Source organism: Rhipicephalus sanguineus, chromosome 8 (genome assembly GCF_013339695.2).
Source record: "Rhipicephalus sanguineus isolate Rsan-2018 chromosome 8, BIME_Rsan_1.4, whole genome shotgun sequence".
NCBI classification, from domain to species: domain Eukaryota; kingdom Metazoa; phylum Arthropoda; class Arachnida; order Ixodida; family Ixodidae; genus Rhipicephalus; species Rhipicephalus sanguineus.
Genome location: NC_051183.1, coordinates 3,752,175 through 3,772,177, shown reverse-complemented (window position 1 = coordinate 3,772,177; position 20,003 = coordinate 3,752,175). Strand labels below are relative to the sequence as shown.

Here is a 20,003-nt window from a genome sequence, read left to right as displayed (position 1 = left end):
CGTAACAGGTTTTAGCAGGCGTTAAGACAAAGCTTATACTAATAACCCAGAGTGGCAAACCATTGCAAAGTGGCCGACGTCATCGAACTTTTGCCTATGCGATGGATAAAGGACGGTGTCCTATAAGTTTGAATATTTATTTGAATTCGATTCAGTTTGCAAACGCCGCTTGATTTCGGACACAAGAAATTCATTTAGTTCTAGTAATGAGTGCTCAATCATCATTAATATTCATTATTTTCGAGTTATTATACGGTTCAAAATGTGCACCAAGTAAGTACACTCACACCCTCCTAGGAAATCAAGGTTTAGTTCTTGAGAATATTCCTTGCTCTATATTTAAAAAAAACTCCGCTTGCAACGGATACGAAATGATGGATTAGCCTATCTCCAGCTGTTGGTTTACTAAATAAAAAAAATGTAGGAGGGGCGAAGCATTTAGGGAAGGTTGTTTCAGCTCCACTAACGTGAAACCTATGTAGGGGAGAAGCATGCAGTGGGCGCCGGTACTTCCCGCAGCAAAATCACTGCTAATGGGCAATGAGAGAGAGAAAAAAAAAAGATTGGACACAGAGACTCGCAGTCCGCTTTTTGTTAACGTGCACGCTGTGAAATCTCCCAGCGACACTACATCGCAGGTCAAGATCCAGTGCCTATATATACGGCGTGGCCGGTGAACCGTGGTGCAGTGCGAGCAGTCGGTTTTTCAAGAAAGTCGCTAGCAGAGGCTGCGTGCGCCGGCGTTGTATCTGGCGAGCGAGGGCGCGTTCTCGTTCCTCGCGAGCTGGTAGTTAGCGTTCGTCGCAGAAAGAGCGTTACCATAGTCAACGCGCGCCGTTCTCTTTCGCTCGCCACACTGCGAGCGCTGAGGCGCTGGCGCCCTCTTTTGAGCTCAAGCAAATGGACACTACGATGCATGCAAGCAAATGGGTCACGACGATGCACGCTGCGACAGCACACGACGATGCACCGCCGAAACGTCGAGACTCTAATGAGCTTGACCCCTAAAGGACTCAATGAGTTAGGATACAGGGTGATTTGAACTCACGGCAAGGGAGAAGGCATATCCTAGTGTATAGCTTTAACACACATTCACTAAAACGTTAGTTATGGGTAGAAAACGGAATCATGCGATGCTAAATCTTTAGAAAGTCCTCGCCCTCTGGTTTGTGATAGAGAAGGCATTAGACGCGGGTTCGAGTTACGGCCAGTGCGGCTACACCAATAGAAGGAAAAATGCAAGGACACCGGTGTGCGTAGACATAGGAGCATCCATGAAAGAACTTCAGGTGATCCAAGTTCAACCGGCGTCTCCCCTGCATCGTGCCTCATAATCATATCGCTGTTTTGGTGCCTGTAACGCGTTTACACAGAATGACATCAATTCATTGGGGCTTACTTTGTGTGAACTAGTGTGCTTTAATGTGAACTAACGTGATTTACGCTGCTTCTGCTCTAGGACAATCCTTTACTTTATTTCAATACTTATATTTGCTCCTTGAACCCTCCGTTAGGGCTGGCACGTACCTGAAGCGACCCGGCATAAACTTCGCTAATAATAGAAGTGCTTGGACAGGTCAGGCTAGTATTTCTTTACTAAAGCTCGGTCTCGCATATAGCGCCCATGGATACCGCTTACCGATTTACCAGTCTGCGTTTAGCACCGAATCGTAAAGCTGTCGCTTTCTGAGGAAAGCTGCTCAAATGGCGAAAAAGCACGTGCGCCAACACACCGAATAACTTCAGTGCTATGTGATATGAAAAATTGAACGCAACGTCTACGATGGACACCCACGGGGACTGCTCCCTCTTTTTAATTGGCTTAAATGTCAGCTTCTATAACATGCATTCTGAAATATACGGTAAGCTATTTATTATTCACCGAGCATGTTTAGTGCTCGGGATATCAAGCAGTCGCGAACGACTGTTAAAGCTTAGCATTAGGTCAGCGTTACCACTGATAACAATTACGCCACCTCGTAAGTTGATTCGTCGGGGTCGGTTATACCTCTGGTAACATATGTCGCTATGGTAACTTGGCACGGGCTGCACTGTTCTACGGTTAACCAGCACTAAGAAGAACAAAAACGCTATTTCACAAGCTGTGCAATTGTCAAACTTCAGTCACCTTTTAAAAACATTGTAATGCGCGCGTCTTCGGCAATAAGAACACCTCTTCAATTGCTCAAATCTTAGCAGCATTACGGGCATAGCCTGTATATTTCGTTGCAAAACATTGAAACCATTTCCTCTCTTGTGAAACTTGAGTAAACAGCGCAGCTGGCAAACAAGCGCTACCACCTGGCGAACGCAGATCAAGCTCTTTCTTCGTCCTATTTCTGCTCTCTGTCATCTTTCTTCTTTTATGTCTTTCTAATCTTCCTGTATCGGTTTCTATGTTATCTCTCTCGTTCTTTCCCTCCTTCAAACCCTCACACCATTTCCGCCACCCTTCCTTCTATTTCCCACCCCTTACTATACTACACTGTACATTGTTATACCATGAGTTACACCCTCTCACCTCCTTCCTCTCCTCCTCATCCTGACATCAGTCCTGCTCACCTTCACTTTCCTTTCGCATCCCCTTGCAAAATATGCGGCACAAGTCTATGCTAGGCTTTACACTGTCCTCACCTCCTTTCCTTCCTCCTCAGCTTCGCATCCCTTATCCTGACCCTCACTTCCCTTTACCACCTCCTTGCTGTACTATACTACGCATGGCAATGCTACGATAGGACCTGGTTGCACACACCCGCTTTCTGTGGCGTATATCGTCCTAGATTTACGCGGACGCCAACGGCGCTACTCCAAGGTTAAACAGCGCCAGTGTTTAATTGCGTCGATATGAATTATCACGCGCTACGGTAGCCTTGTGGCTAGGGTGCTTGACTTCTGACCCAAACGTCGCGGGATGGAATCGCGGCCACGCCGACTACACTTCGGTAGAGGCGAAAGCGCTTGATGTCCGCGTACGTATAGGTGCACTTTAAAGAACCCCAGGGAGTGAAACTTTTCTGAGCCCTCCACTACAGCATCTCCTACAACATTATCGTACGTTTTGGACGTGAAACTCCAACAGTCGCTCTTATGGATATGAATTATTGTGCATGAAATTTACAAAAGTAATGGCTTTCAAACCGCTTAACCCATATACATTAAATACATTCAACCGTAAGTGATAAGCTTAATACGTTATTTGCGTAACATGAAGACCAACAGAATTCTGGCGGTAAAATTGGGTCAGCGTATTCTATAAGGTATTCCTTTCTGGAATCTCTGATTGTTTTAACACATCACTAGCGTATGTGGGGTAATCAGTGTATGCAAGCGTAGTATTCTAACGATAATGGGGATAATATTGCATATTCTACTTTTACATATATTTACACACCTTTGAAAATTATCCAGCACAGATGTGTTACAGCATTGTGCACGCTCATAGGCAAATACTGCGAATGTATTTCTTTCAGCTTCTCATCCCGAGAAAATAGTTTTTCCCGAGCTTATAGAAGGTCGGGATGATAGCGCATCAAAAGTGCTAAAAATCACAGAAGACTTAACCTTGAATTTGGAGAAGAGCACAGTTCTAGCCAAAGAGTTTCTTTTGAGGACGTACGACGGACGTTTAATGCAACATACCTATGTAAGTATGAATATCCCACACAAGTACTGGTTGTCAGGGACGCAGAGACTGCAAAAAAAAGCACAGCAACTTCAGCAGCTGTCGTGACTCTGAACTCATGCACTGTGACAGATGCATTATTAGGAAATAAAAACAGCTTCCTTATACTAGCTGTATATAGCATGGTCAAGGTAGTGCATGTGTCAAAGAACAGCAGTTGCATTTCTGTAATGCAATGCATGCGATTGTTCGCTGAGCAATTCCATTTATAGTTCCATCGCCTGGCACTTGGGACATTTTAGGGAGTCCATTCATCGCTTGGCTAAAGCGGTGCTGCTACTTGACGTATATTATTCCCATTTCTATTTTTTTATAACCTACATTAAGTTTTTGCTGTGGCGTTGCTGTGTCATCACTGCAGCGTCGCCGTCGCCATCGGTGATGTGACTGATACACATGAAAAAGTAAAATGAGAAAAAAATACCCAGTATCAAATGGGCAGCGCTAGGCCTGTGATCTTTCTTGTCCGCGTCTTCTTCGCGCTGTTTTTAACTATACATTCTTACCAACTGGCTCGCATTCACTCGCTTTTAATGAACACGGGCACTGTGCGTGGCCCTCGAGTATTTTGCAGAGCCACGCTGGTGCTTGATACTCAAATGCAAAATAGACCCTATACAGGTGTCACGTCGGGCAAGGAATCGCGTGAACCTATGTAATATAGCGTGACTGAAGGCTAAAATGACAATCGGGCATCACAGATTCGTAATTGCGCAGCGAGTGTGTGGTTGAAAGCTTCTGACGCACTGCAAAATGCTCAGCCATAATTTATCATCATCGGCCACTTGCAGCATCAATAAAGTACACAAAATAACTTACAGGTGTGCAGCGGTTACCTCGCTTGTCTGCAGAGCTACGAATACTGGGGTAAATGGAGCTACACTACTTCAAAAAAAATGATGATTTATGGTCTAGTGGATACCTTGCATGTGTACTTGTATTAGTTGCCGTAAAAGTGTTTAGAACGAGTCTGGAAAGGCCACTCTTCCATCCTTGGCTCGGACTGGGCTGCGCGTTCCACGGAGGCCTGGCGTTTTAAGCCCCAACCGCATGCACGCGATTTTCGGGCGACAGCGACGAGCGACAGCGACGAGCGACATGATTTGCTGTCGCGGAGGGCCATCCATCGCCGTCGCTTGTCGCGTCGCAGCTTTCTGGAAAACAAGAAAAAATCGCTTGTCGCCCGGAAGTGAGCGTGACGATTTCCGGCAACATGGCAGCATCACCGATCCTCGCTTCGGTTGCAATTAGCTCTTGATGCTTCCAATCGGCGCGTACTTCAATGATTGCAAGTTATAGCCTACCTTCTTTGCAACCCCATCTCACGTGGAGAGCGAGGCAGCGGCCGTATTTTGTCGTTAATTTTGATCGACGGCTCGTTTCGATGTTTCGGTGGTAGCTTGCTGCAATGATGGTAGCTTGCTGCAATGTCAGTTTAATGTGCGTCGTAGCGTCGTAGACGTCGTAGATGCGTAGTAGATAGATAGCGTGCGCTTCCGTGCGCCCACTCGAGGTCACAGCAGATACTACTGTCGCAGTTAAACAAAACATTGCAAAAAAAAAGAAAATCCCGTAATGCTGCCGCGACTTCCTTATCTCACACAAGTCAATAATAAATTTGACATGCTGCCATTCATCTACTCTGTACTTATTTTTTGCAATTTACCTGCGTGCACGCAATAGTTTTAAATCTAGCAACCACGACACTTCGTCGCGAACATGTGGGTGCTCCCGTCGCGACGCAGCCCGTTTGTCGCTGTCGCTCGTCGCCGTCGCTCGAAAATCGCGTGCATGCGGTTGGGGCTTTAGAGCGCAGATCTGAGGCGGCCGTTCCTGCGTTGAGCAGCGCCGCAGTTGGCCTCGGCGTAACAGATAGAGCGAACGAGGACGAAAGAGAGCAAACGCGAAGTCTCGATATCACGAGCCACTGGCCTCTAACCTCGCTTTTTTTATTGTGTCACGTTCGCTGGACCCTCGGTCAGGGCACGTGCACATGCAGGGCTGGCACGTGCACTGACGCTTGTTTCGCTTGTCGTAACGGCGCTGTAGGCATTTCGCTTGGTTCGCGACGCCTGTAAATGCACAGAGTGATGCGCGTAGCGCTCTAGCGCTGGCAGTTTCTTTGGCAATGTGTAAGGAATGTTACACTGATATGACTACAGAAAGCCAGAACTTCAAACACAAAGGGCTTTGCCCCAACGCGAAGCTGAGCTCAGCTGAGCCCAAAGAAACGTGTTTTCAGTGCAGCTGCTAGGCACTGAGGAATCTACAATTAAACAGAACTGGTAGAACTTTAAAGCAAGTTGCAGATTCATCGTTACTAGAAGTCTCAAAAAAATGTCAACACCGTCAGTGTGCGGCCGCAGTCGCCTTATGTAGCATCTCACCTTCCTGACGCATCTGGAACGCTTGTTGACGCGCGTACGATAAGTTTGCAAAGGACAAATGCAAAGGTCACACACTTGCCAACCAGCATCGTCTTTCGGACGGAGAAGATAAGAAAGTACTGCTCCCAACTCAATACGGTGTCGCTTGTTTGAACAGACAGAATTATTACGCTGCAAATTGAACACTGACGTGTTTTAGATATGAAAGCATCTTATGCTCGGGGCAGTGTCCGTTCTGCGGCGTCTGCACCCATACTGCGCAAGCGCCAACTCTCCCTTCCTCCTCCTCGCGTTAGTGCGAATAGGTGAAGGGGGGTAACGTGAGCGCTGCCTCCGCTTCGTTTGTCCTCTCCCGTTTCTCTCTATCCGCCACAGCTGTGCGCTCGTATATAATGTGGCGCGCGCTCGCTCTAGTTGCACTTCTCCTTCGCAACAGCGCCATGGATGCTCACAAAGCTCAACATAAGCGGCAACGCCGGCAATCGTTGCGCTCTCCTTCGCAACGGCGCTATGGACGCTCGCGAAGCTGAAAGTAAACGGCAACGCCGGCAAGCGAATCTCGAAGTTGCGAGGCTGCGAAAGCGCGCGTTCGCTGTGCTTCCGTCATTGGACCGATATAGTTGAGCGTCCGCAACAACGTACGGACGCAGCCTGCCATAGGAAATGGCTGGCAGGCTGCGTCCGTACGTTGTTGCGGACGCCCAACTAAATCTGTCTATTCTCTCTCTGTGCAACGGTGCGCGAAACGCCATGAGCAACGTCAACGTAGGCGCTAATTTTAGCGGCAGCGCCACCGCCGCGGAGCAGAGGAAGGCTCGGGAAGCCGAACGTAAACGCCAGCGTCGGCAAGCGGTAATTCATCGCCTCGACGAACACCGTCTCATAAGTCCCATAAGAGAACGGAAACTCGATGCGCAACCCCGCGATGCTTTCGCATCCCACCATGGTTGCCCGTAGGGGGAGATGATGGGTAGTTTACGTTCCCAGAAACATGTCTTTATAGACTATTCGACATTATTGTGCGGCTTGCTTAGTGGATCCTGTAAAGCCCTGTGTTCAAGCGGAAACACTAAGCAACAGATGTATAGAACCACAACAATTTTACCAGCGAAGCTGCGTAAGCTCGGAGAATCCCAGTTCGTCGCGAACAGAAATTATCATCATGACCGGCAAGAGATTTCTTCGTCCTCTTCATCTTACGCTTCGCTCCCAGAACACGTGCGCCGATATGTTTGGCGTGGAATGCAATAGCCCTCATGGGCGAGAGAACGAATACAAGAAAGAGAAAGAAAGAGAGAGAGAATAACAATATTATGGGGGAATTATGCCCCGAAACTACGATAGGATAATGAGGGATGACGTAGTGGAGAGCTCGGAAAGTTTTGACCATCTGGTGTTTAACGCGCTCTGACGCCGGCAGTACACAGGCGTCTACCATTCCGCAGAGAGAGAGAGAGAGCGAAATGAAGGAAGATATAGAAAGTAAGAGAAGTAAAGAGATTCTTGGCGAAAATAATTTCTTTGCGAGGCGGGATTCCAACCCTCATATCCACGCTCCGAGCGCGAGCGTCTTAGCTGCTTGGATATCCAGGCACGCTCGCGGAGCATAGCATAGCCTTCTGTGGTATAGCACGACAAGGAAGTGGGATAGGAAAGTGAGCGTGAGGTTGCGCCTATTTTTACAGCGAAAGCTGTTATGAGATCATTTCACCGGCCGTTTTTGGCGCCGTAGTTGTCCGCCGCCGCCGCCGTTGTCCGTAACCAGTATCGCTCGAAATAAGAAAAAAATTCCAGGATGGAACGAGGTTCGAACCTGGGTCCTCTGCGTGGGAGCCCAGTATTCAACCTCTGAGCCGTGCCGGTGCTTGAAACTGTTTTGCGGAAAGGTCCTGTACAGGCTTCATGTCGGGAAGGAACCACATTAGCATATGGAATATATCGTGGTAGAAGAGTAAAATAAGCACCAAGCGTCGCACAACGCGAATTTTGTAACCAGGCGTCACACAATGCGAATTGCGCAACGAGTAGGTTGTTGAATGCTTCCAACCCATTGCAAAGGGCTCTGTCATAATTCTTCATCGTCATCAGGCACAGCATCAACAAAGTGCGCATAATGCCTTACATGCGTTTAGCAGGTACCACAGCTCTCCGTACAATGACGAAAAATGGCACAGTGCCTGCTTCCCTACTTCTCAAAAATTACAATGGTTTATAGCGTAGTGGGTTCCTCGCAAGTGCACCTGTATTGGTTGCCAAGGAAGCCCATAAGCGCATGATCCATTTCCTCGGGGTCTCAGTAAAGTTCTTCGCCCCCCCCCGTGTCTCTCCCACGTCAATGTATGTTATAGAGCATGACGGGAGAGGGAAGTAGCGACCGGGCGTCACCCAATGCAAATTACATAACTGGTGGGCCGTTTAAAGCTTCCAACTCATTACAAAAGGCTGAGCCATAATTCTTCATCGGCATCAGTCGTCGCTTCAACAAAGTACACATAATGCCTTACAGACGTGTAGCTGGTGTCTCACTTCTCCACAGAATGACAAATAATGGCTTAGTAGGTGCTTCCCAACTTCACAAAAATTGTGATTTATGGCGTAGTGGGTACCTCTCTAGTGTACTTGTATTGTGGCCCCAGGAAAGCTTAAAACGGGATCTAGAAACGCCGCTCTTCCAGCTTTCGCTGTGACTGTGCTGCGGTTTCAGCGCAGGCCTGGCGTTTTTTTCGGCGTGGAATGCAATAACTCGGTTAGGCGAGAGAACCAGTACACAGAGAGAGAAAGAAGAGAGAGATGAACAGATAGAAAGAAAAATACAAAAAAAGAAGAAAGGAAAGGTGAGAAAGACAAGAAAGAGATAGAAAAAACAGAGAACATGGCAGGAAGTGCAAGAAAGAGAGAGAATCAAACAACAAGTAAGAAAGAGAGAGTGAGCGAAAAAAACAGATAGTAAGAAAAAGGCAGCGGAAGCGTAGCATAGGGACGTATAGTATAGTATATCGAGGCATGGGAAATAGAAGTGTGGGGGAAGGGCAGTGATGGGAGGGTGAGCAGAAGGGCAAAAAAGACTGGAAAGGATCGAACACAGTCTAGCCATACACAGTGTAGTATAACAAGTGGCGAGAAAGGGAGGCGATGATGAGGAAGTGGATAGAGAAAGGAGGAGGGGAACGCCACCAGTTCCGCTCTTTCTTCAGCCTTCCCAGCACATGTGCGCAGCTGCCCCATTTTGCTGTGTTGGATTAAAGTGGAAGAGGCCGAGGCGAAAAATTCTGCCTTTATATAAAGGCCCTCTTAATTCGCTACATCACGCAGTGCCCTTGTCCTAGGAAAACAAGTAGAGGAATGACAGTCATTATCCACCAAGAAACATTTACAGACATGCGCCCAGCATTATCGCGCAACCATTAAAATATACCAATTTATGATCCCAGTTAAGTTATTGAAAGCTTTGGCTTCTTGTTGAAACATCATGAAAAAAAAAAACAGCACAGACAAGAAAGGATGGACACCGCCACAGTGCTGAAGTTCAGCGCTGCTGCGGTGTGCTTTCTTTCGTACACTGGTTTATAACAGTTTGGATTCGACATCATCTAACCCTTGACAGTTTATTAAGCTCTGTTTATTGTTGGTATTTCGCGAAAATAAAAGCTTTCATTATGCTGGCTGCGCCTCTATTTTCAGTTATACGCTACGGCTCTGAGCACTATCGTGTGCTCCTCTCACCCACTCGGCAAAACATCCATCCTTCCGTCTGCGGGCACGCGGTGTTTGCATTTGAGTCTAGTGGCCACGTGTTCGTTGTTCTTAGTTGAAACCGTCGATATTTCATAAGCGCCGCAATTTAGAACAAGAGAGTCAACTAAATCGGTGCGTTAACGACGGTTACGCAAACCATAAGCGATGAAACAGGTGTGCGAAGAAAATGGTGCATTGCTGTAATTATCAAGAGCGGATATATTCATGTTTGACAGTTATGCGAAACATAGCATCTCGAAGGCTTCTGCTCTTAAAAAGGTTTTGCTAAGACTTCCCTTCTTATTTTCAAGTTGGACGGAGGAATGTTAGAAAAGGACCTTTACCACGACACTCGTTATTTCTCCTCTGTGATGGTATCGCAAGAAAACGGACTACAAGTCGTGAGTCATTTTCATTGTTACTGCTGTATATCGCTACGGGTTTATTCCTGTTCTAGTAGTACGTGTTTACTCTTTGCCTTGTGTACGGTATTGTTTTACTGCTCGTCTTGATGCACCCTAGCTTTTCGTTATTACATAAAGTGTTAAAATTGGACAGTTTCATCGCGTAGAATGGAGTTAAACGGTGCATCTGGTCGAACATACTTATGAATTTGCAGTGGGAACTGGCCAGATGGAGCATTTCTGTTGGCGCATGTCAATGTATAGAAAAATAACCGCAGTGCCTAGACGACACAGTGGCCACAATGGGCGATCTTGCAAAACTGCCATGTCTTATAATATTAATAATAATAATAATAATAATAATAATAATAATAATAATAATAATAATAATAATAATAATAATATAATAACAACGTAAGTTTGCAACCAGATGGTTGGAGACTTACAGAAATAGAGGAGCCGTGTTGATCCACACTTCAGTCACTCTACAGGAAGCCAGTTAGAACCGAACAGAACAAAAGCACAAATGCAGTGGCACATTTTCTGTAGATATTTTCGTTCTACTTCTCGCGAGGCAACGACCGCAACACTTAAGCGCCCGTACACTTCGGTGGAACAATGGTGACGGTGCTCGGTGGCGGTTTCGACCAGCAAACGTGGCGGTCGCGTTTCGATGGAGACGAAATGCTAGAGGCCCGCGTACTGTACAATGGCAGTGCACGTTCAAGAACACCATATGGTCCAAATTTCAGGAGCCCTGTATTACGGCGCACCTCATAATCATATCGTGCTTTTGGCACGTAAAACCCCGAATATCATACGGTTACTGTAGCACTTCAGCGCCTTTCTAGTTACACTTGCCGATACCTGTTTTATTAGTATTATTAGTAAGGAAACCAGTGTAGTCTTTGCACGCACGCCGTAAAATTTTGCATTTCTCGCCTCTGCTAAGGAGGGCGGCCAAAAACTTGTATAGGCTTGAACACTAACATCGCATCAAATCAAGTTTGTAAGTTACATACTTTTGGGAATGTTCCTTGATAAACCACTGGTGTTTAGACACAGCTGCAAAGGAGCGAATGTGTAAGAGCCCTTTCATGAGGTCGGTGGAAGAAACAAACACAGGCACAAATCTGGATGAGGCTCCTATATGTCTAACTTTTTAAAGTGAGTGTGGTGGTCACTAAAAAGCCTGCTCTGTATTAACCTAACTTTTCAGGAGGGCGTTTTACGGCCACAATTGAGAATAAAACCATCAATGGTCAGCGTGAGAACAGGGAGTGGAAGAATTGCGCATGTTCTTTATGAAATTCCTCTCGACACAGAAGGTGGAAATGGTGAGAAAATAATTTTACAACGGTGTGAAAGAGTATTTAATATCGTGGGTGTGACAAATGGGTTAACATAGCCAGAAAAAAAATTATTTGATGAGAAGGTAAATAAGGAAGACGTAAAAGCTATACTATGTAAACTGATGTTTTTAAAAGCCTGTTATGAGCAACAGGAGAGACGGCTCGGTAATAGCTATCGCAAAAATGTTACTTCGTTCGTTTGAAGAAATCGAAGGTACCCAGGCCTTGTTCCCCAAGCGCAGGCGAATATAGGTGTGCTGGCCCAGTGCGGCGCCGTTTCTGCGCCTGCGCGCAGCGTCGACACTACTAAACCGAGCGCCAGTGCGATAAAAACACTCTCGCCCAACAGAAGCTATAAACTGTGTGTGCTCCCCCAATCGGTTCAGTTTTTGCTGTTATACCCTTGTTACACAGGCACGTTAACCGCAGTTACCACCAGCCACGGTTAACCGCGTTGAACCACGGTTAGCGCCAACCACGGTTCGCCGATGTTACACGGCGCACAAGCGTCCTCGGTTAAAGCGGACTTGCTTTGGCGTGAATGGCTCTGCGTGTGGCGGCATTATTGCCGCGTCCACTTTCGCATTCCTTGAGGTGCTCCGTAGATGACACAAATTGTTTTCCCAAAGCCTAATCAGGCTTTCCCTGGTTCGTGCAGGACAATTCGTTCGTTTTTCACGAACGCTCGCGGAGTGCACACGTCCTCAATGGAAGCCGCCATTTTCTCGGTTAACTGCCAAACCGAGGTCGCCAAGCTCGGTTTCATAGAACTGCGGTTAGCGGCATAACCGCGGTTTCGCATACCATGTAATACCCTTGTTACACAGGCAAGTTAACCGCAGTTAGGACCAACCACGGCTAACCGCGTTGAACCATGGTTAGAGCCAACCACAGTTCGCCGATGTTACACGGCGCACAAGCGTTCTCGGTTAAAGATGACTTCCTTTGGCGTGAATGGCTCTGCCTCTGGCGGCAGTCCGGCGTTCAACTCGGCTGTTCTTGCCGCGTCCACTTTCGCATTCCTTGAGGTGCTCCAGAGATGACGCAAATTGTTTTCCCAAAGCCTAATCATGCTTTCCGTGGTTCGTGCAGGCCAGTTCGTTTTTCACGAACGCTTGCCGGCGGGCACGCGTCCTCCATGGAGGCCGCCATTTTCTCGGTTAACTGCCAAACCGAGGTCGCCAAGCTCGGTTTGGTACAACCGCGGTTAGCGGCATAACCGCGGTTTCGCATACCGTGTAACATAAGCGCACCGTGATTACGCGAAACCGCGGTTACAATAACCGAGGTTTAGGCTGTCTGTGTAACAAGGGTTTTAGTCTTTCGTGTGTATGCAATAGAGCTATGTGTACCAATATCCTGTGACCCGGAAAACGAAGTTATCGCACCGCCATGGAAGACCAGGAAGCCCAGGCCGCTCTTCGCCAACAAGTACAACGTTTTCAAGAGCAACTTCAGGCCCAAAAACAGGTAATCAAGAACCAAGAGCAGCAACTCCACGAACAGCAGCAACACACCAAAATTGAACCACACTAATCTGAGAATTCTGCATAGCCGCGTTCGGTCCACGCCCCGAAAGCTCTGCTCCAGAGGGCGCCACCACTCCAGCGCCCACCGCCAACACAGACGTCTGTCGCGTCGCCGTCAAGCTCTCAGACATTTGGGCGGAGTCACCAGAGGTGTGGTTCACTCAAGTCGAGTTGCAGTTTTCCCTGGCACGTATCACTCAGGACCGGGCGCGCTACGACTACGATGTCGCCCACCTAGACTTTCGCTACGCAACGGAGCTCCTTGACGTACTCGCGATTCCTCCAGCTGACGACTGCTACCTGCACCTGAAGAAGGAACTAATTCAGCGGCTTTCGCCTTCAGAAGACGAGGAAGTGCGTGAACTCCTTCAGCACGAAGCGCTCGGTGACCGCAAGCCATCACAGCTCATGCGCTTTATGTGACCCCTCGCAGGCAGCACGCCTGTTGACCACTCCCTCCTCCGAATATTGTGGCTTTACCGTTTACCCTCTCACACTCAGGCCATCATCCAGGTTCAGCCGAACCTGCCGCTGGACCAGCTCGTCGAAATCGCCAACCGAGTCGCCGAAGCCTCTCCACCACCGCCACTTTTCGTCCACGCCGCCGGCACCCCACAGCCCACCCCCGAGCTCGCTAGCCGTATCGACAAAATCGCCCGTGAGGTGGATACTATTCAAAGGCATCTGGATCAACGCACGAAGTTGCGTCCCAGAAAACGCCCCCAAAGCCGAGGACGAAATACCGACTCATCGCAAGAAAACGACGGCGGACGCTGCTACTAACATCGTCGCTTCGGTGACAGAGCCCGGAAATGCTAATCACCCTGCTCAGTTGGATTTCAGGGAAACTTCAATAGCAGCCTGTAGAGACGGCCGCGAGCTGCCAACTTAGAGGCCATCGCATCTTTGTCACCGACCAAGTCAGTAAGCAAAGGTTCCGCATCGACTACTGTTCTGACATCTGCTGCCTTCCCCGAGCCTTCCTGCACGACAAGTGTCCTTGCACGTCGTTCGAGCTAAGTGCTGCGAACCATTCAAGCATAAGACATACGGCGCGCTCCGCCTCAACATCACCCTCAAAAACCTACTCCATGAATTTCCATGGAATTTCGTCATCGCTGACGTCGCAGAGCCAATCATCGGGTCCGAATTCCTGGCGTACTACCATATTTTACCGGACGGCCGGCATGACCAACTTATTGGCACCACAGCAGGCCTATCCGCACCGGGCCAACGCACGACCACCCAGCGTTAAAGCTTTCGCCGTTGAAGATCAGTCGCCATACCACGCCATCATAGCAGAATTCCTTGACCTAACATGACCTAGCGGGCGCCCCCGAGAGGTACGCCACTCGACCGCGCACTACATCCGCACTACTCCAAGCCCCGCGGTCTCTTGCCGCGCCCGTCGCCAGACTCCGGACCGCCTTCGAATCACCCAAGCAGAGTTTGAAGCGATGCGCCGCAAGAGTATCGCCACCGCTCGGAGGGGCCCTATGCCTCACCGCTTCATTTGGTGCGGAAGAAGACCAATGGCAGGCGCCACTGTGGACATTATCGCGCCCCTCAACGCCGGTACCATCCCAGAAAGGTACCCCGTTCGTCATATACAGGATTTTGCCCACCGCTTACACGGCAGCGCAGTATTCTCAACTGTCGACCTGGTAATGGCCAACACACAAATTCCTGTGAACCAAGATGACGTACCGAAGACCGCGATCATCACGCCCTTCGGCTTATTCGAATTTTCTTTCATGAGCTTTGGCCTCCGAAATGCGGGACAAACCTTCCAACGCTTCATCGACGTCGTCGTCCGCACCGTAGACTTCTGTTTCGTCTACCTATGCGACATCCTGGTCTTCTGCCCCTACGAAAAGGATCGCCGCCAACACCTTCGCCAACTGTTTCAACGTCTCGAAGACCACGGTTTGCTCATAAACGTCCAGAAGAGCACGCTTGGCGCCCCCGCCGTCATGTTTCTTCGCCATCAAATTTCTTCAGAAGGGACTACCACCCTTGCCTGACCGGCGGCCTGTCACAGCGTAAGACTTCCGCCCTTTTCTGGGCATGCTCAACTTTTACAGGCGTTTCGTGCCTATGCGGCCGCATATCAGGCCCCTCTTCATGACGCGTTGGCTGGCCTACGATGCAACCATCCTTTCACTTGGACACCATATATTTAACACCAGCGTTCGAAGACTATAAAACCGCCCTCTGCAACGCTACTCTCGCATCCTAAGCCAGAGCCTTCCTTGGGCCTTTTCACAGATGCCTCTAGCACCGCAGTCGGTGCTCACAGATGCCTCTAGCACCGCACTGCAGCGCGTGGGCCAAAACTGGCGCCCATTGGCATTTTTTTTCGAAGAAACCCTCTAGCCCCAAAAAAGTCACCACCATTTCCACGATGTGAATGATGTTAGAGGAGCGTGCTCGGAGATGATCGGGTAACCCGCGAATGCTCCGTGCACATTCCTCTACCATCATATATAGATGTGACAACGTTGTTATACATACATTACATCCACAATGTTTATTAATGTAAGGATGGATGCACTATATACATTTTCATGAAGTATATATACATTTAGATGAACTATAAACATTATATATACACAAAAGATGTTGTTTTACCAAGTTCAAGAAGGGCATCCCTCGATGAGTTCGCGGACTGGTTTCCCTTTAAAGGTGATTGCTTTATTACGGCTGAATTATATGCATCACATATACACAAGAGACGTTCTTTTACAAAGTACAAGAAGGGCGTCCCTCGATGAGCTCAGGGACTCGTTTAGCTTTAAAGATGATTGCTTATAATCAGTAAAGTATGTTGCCAAGGTGTCATCGATGATGGGACGCAATGGAAAGTTCGAGAAGGCAACATCGATACAGGTGCTCCTGATGGTGGTGGGACGCTTGCAGCCGTAAGATACGCATCGGAGAGCGTAACGTGACATCATGTGTTGGCTGGTTATTGGCAAGGCGAGATCTTCCCGAGCTGCTGCTGTGTTGCGAGCCCGTCGTGCTGCTGCCGTTCATGCTGCGGAGCGGCAACGAAGAGTGTTCACTTAGTGAGCTCCCGGCGAAGAGGAAGGAAGCGAGCCAAACGAGAGGTGTGGCCCTCGAGCAGTCACCTAACTAGCGCTTGCGCCGAGCGTGGTGTGTGCCGCCTAAGGTCCCTAGCTCTTCTGAGTTGGCTTAGTCGGTAGGGCGTCGGGCGCTTGCCGTCGCGGCCGCAACGTCGTGGGTTCGATTCCCAGCGGGGCATCTTTTTCTTGTTTTTTTCTTTCTCGCCCTTTGGCGTCCATTTTATCAACGTCATATCCGTGACGCATGCACTTGGTGGACCCCGGCATAAAACACTTTCGTGTTAAAAAAAAGCTGTTTTCTCTCCTCCATGCGGGGAAGCAGCCGAAGGCATACAGATTCGACATACTAGCACGTCACGCTCCAAACATTAAATTCAAAGGCGGAATTCCTGCGTCCACTCAACTTCAGCTACATAAACGCTTCTAGTTTGCAACAACAGTGCGACAGAGGCGCGTGAAGTACTATCTACGTGCTAAAATCGCCCCACTCCACGCTTGAAAACACAGTGATCCGTACCTATCGCCGGCACAGCGCTGCCGCCGCTCGACCCTTTGGGCGGGGCGCGAATGCGAAAAGGTCACGTGTCGCCAACCGACCTATCGCAGGGCGCGGCGGCTGGATCAAGACCTTTCGCTACTTTTGAAAAATAGAGGGACTTCAGTGCCGCCATGAGCGGCTGCGCCATCTAGTGAGCATTCTTGAAATCACCGGAGAGAGCGCAGCTGCGCCAAGCGTGGTGTGTGCTGCCGGTCACGCGTGTGAGCACAAGGCGCGAGCTTGGCGAGCAAGCTCCTAAAACGCCCTCGTCTACAGGCATCGCCAACGAAACTTCGGCCCCTGCGGAGACAACATGGCCAGCCTACTACAGAACTCCTCGCCATCTACGAAGCGGTCCAACATTTTCGCCATATTCTCGAGGCCTAGCACTGCACCATCTACACTGACCATAAACCTATCACTTACGCCTTCTCCCAACGACGCAATAAGCTTCCACCGGCCCAGCAGAAGCAACTGTGCTTTATTGCCAGTTTACCACCGACATCCAACACATCAGCGAAAAGGACAAAGTGACCGCCGATGCACTCTCGCGCGTCTCTGCTGTCGAGCTCCCACCCGTTAGACTGACACCCCCGCCAACGCTCAGAAAACGGACGCCGAACTCCAGCAGCTCCTCGAAAACGGTTCCTTTCTTCAACTTCAACAAGTCGCCGTCCCTGGATCGACGGACACTCTCTACTGTGACATATCACCGAACGAGTGAGACCTTTATCCCTTCGCCGCATCGCCGCAGCGTTTTCAACCAGTACACAACCTCAGTCACCCCGGCTCCGCGCTTTTACACGCCTCATGACTGTGCGCTATGTTTGGCCCTCAATGCAATGGGACTGCCGCACCTGGGCGCGCGCGTGCATTCCATGTCAGCGCGCCAAAACCACCTGGGGCACGTCACATCACCGCTCGGGGCACTCCCCCTGCCGTCGGAACGGTTTCAACCGTCCACATCCACCGGTCGGCCTTTCGTACTGCCTCACTGCCAGCCATCGATCGGTGCACCATCGGTAGCCCGAAGTATTGCCGCTCGAAAGGATTACCGCAGAAGACGTCGCCTCGGCCTTCTTCACCGCCTGGATTTCCCACACGGCGGACCCTATAAAGTAATCCGCCGTGACGACGAAACATTCACCCTTCATATCAGCGGGAAAGACGTTCGTGTCTCCATCGGCCGACTGAAGCCATCATACATCCTCTCCGAGGAAACTACCAACTCCGGCGCGCCTCCTGTGAATCACCCACAAGAGCCTTTAACTCCTCGGCCCGCACCCTACATCACGCGATAGGGACGCCAGGTGCGCGTCCCCAATGCTCTTCAAACCTGAGGGTACCTCTTGGCGGAGGGGTGGGGGTGGCACGGTGCGGCGTCGCCTCTGCGCCTGCAAGCTGAGCGCCAGTGTGATAAGAAAACTCTCGCCCGACAGAACATATAAACTGTGTGTGATCCCGCAATCAATTCAGTTGTTGCTGTTATGTCTTTCGTGTGGACGCATTAAAGCTATGTGTACCCACACGGGCGATTATCGGCTGAGACTACTGAACGAAGAAAGCAAATGCGGCTTCCATTATGTCTTTTATTACGCGATAGCGTTAGAGAGCTCGTTTCGCAGAAATGCCGCCGTCGGTGTCGGCATCGCTACGTTGCTGGTGAGCGAACCATCGCGACCGAAACATCCAGAAAGAAGCAAGTAAAATAAACAATAAAAATCTAAGGTCCAATGGAGGATCGAACCTAGGCCGTTTGCGTGGCAGCCAGGTGTCCTACCACAAAGCCAAGATGTTACTTGCAACTGCTTCGGGCAAAAACACTACATAAATGCCATGTGTAGGAAGGAGTCTCCTTAACGCATTTTGTTCGCCAGGTGTCAAAACGAAAATGAGCCCATACGGCGATTTGTATGCGCATTGGCGAGGTCATCAAACTGCGTTTTCTGAGCGACACCATGCTTCGAAAAAAGCCGGGATAGTGCAGACATCGCCGCTAAAAACACACACGAACATTCAAACACCTGTAAAAATGGACAACTATGTCCATCTGGCGGAAAACATATCAAACCAACGCCTGCTTTCTAGAGGAGGCGTTGATCAAGCAAACAGCAAACGTTAGATAATGTGCTGCCATCTGTGAGGCATTGTGAGAAATATGTCTCGACTCTAGCACAGAGAAGTGCTTTAGATCGAAAACTTGTACCATTACTGTAGATACATAGCACGCGCGTGTGTGTGTGTCTGTGCGTATGTGTGTAACAACACACATTAATAAGTATTCGCTTAGGGGTTGAAGTGCGCACTAGGGGCCGGATTTCGCTATCGCGTTCAACTCCTAAAGGCGAAGCGTAAGTGTCCCCCAATTTTGTTTTTGTCTCAACATTATTTTCATATATATTACTACAATATTTGATCTATCAGTGCTTATTTGTGCAAGATTACTCAAATATGAGAGTGTATGATTTCTATGGTGAGTATATGTATTTTAACTTTATTTCAGTCTAAGGCAACTTATTATTGCGACAGTAATTATATCGTCCCTGCGGGTGTACTTCCGTCGTCGGCGTCGGCACTGCCATGAGCTTCCGTACAATTCTTAGGGGCTATATCACCGCCACAGGCGTCGTATATTCTATGTCCAAGTGAAATCGTGCGAAGGCAGCAGACGATCGCGCCTGGAGCGGAGAAGAAACGCACTGGGCATCCGCCTTTGCGCGAAAGGCCCATGAGGCTCCAGCAGGAACCGCGTCCAAAATACAGCCACGGTCGCTGTATTTTGGCAGGGATCAGCAGACGGCTTATACTTTGTACGTGATACAGTGACAGCGGCAGTTGGTTTGTTTGTTCAGTAACGGCAAGTCGGATGCTAAACGACTTAGCTACTAGCCTAATCTTGTATCAAATTCCAAAATATTTCTATTGCGTTCATTTCCTTTTTTCTTGTGACGGAACCGCGACTTCTTTCGCTGAAGTCTTCAACCTATGCACCGAAAAGGAGTACTAAAAATTGTAACAGTCTTTGATCCTAGACACACACTGACAATCGAGTTTACGCATACATTGTGCATTCATTTGTAAAGGTAGCTCCTTGCTCATTTATTCTGCCTGGTGTGCTATAGAGGTATATTGACCGTCAATATATTATTTCAGAAGGAGTCTTACACACGCTTCATTTAATATTTCTGAACGGCAGGAACAAGGTAAGCTTTATTCGGTAATTTTATTTTTTTTATTTATTTATCAAACCCACAGGGTCAAAGGCATTAAGAAGGAAGGGGTTACAGTAA

The 20,003-nt window shown here is 48.8% G+C and overlaps 1 long non-coding RNA gene across 1 annotated transcript; it reads left to right on the top strand.

The window, feature by feature from the left end:
* The first annotated feature begins 166 nt into the window (after positions 1–166).
* Positions 167–19,907, top strand: LOC125759596 (uncharacterized). The gene is made up of 5 exons (XR_007417221.1): positions 167–273; positions 3,471–3,643; positions 10,116–10,205; positions 11,428–11,545; positions 19,867–19,907. It is a non-coding gene; the product is annotated as an uncharacterized LOC125759596 (long non-coding RNA).
* Positions 19,908–20,003: the final 96 nt, after the last annotated feature.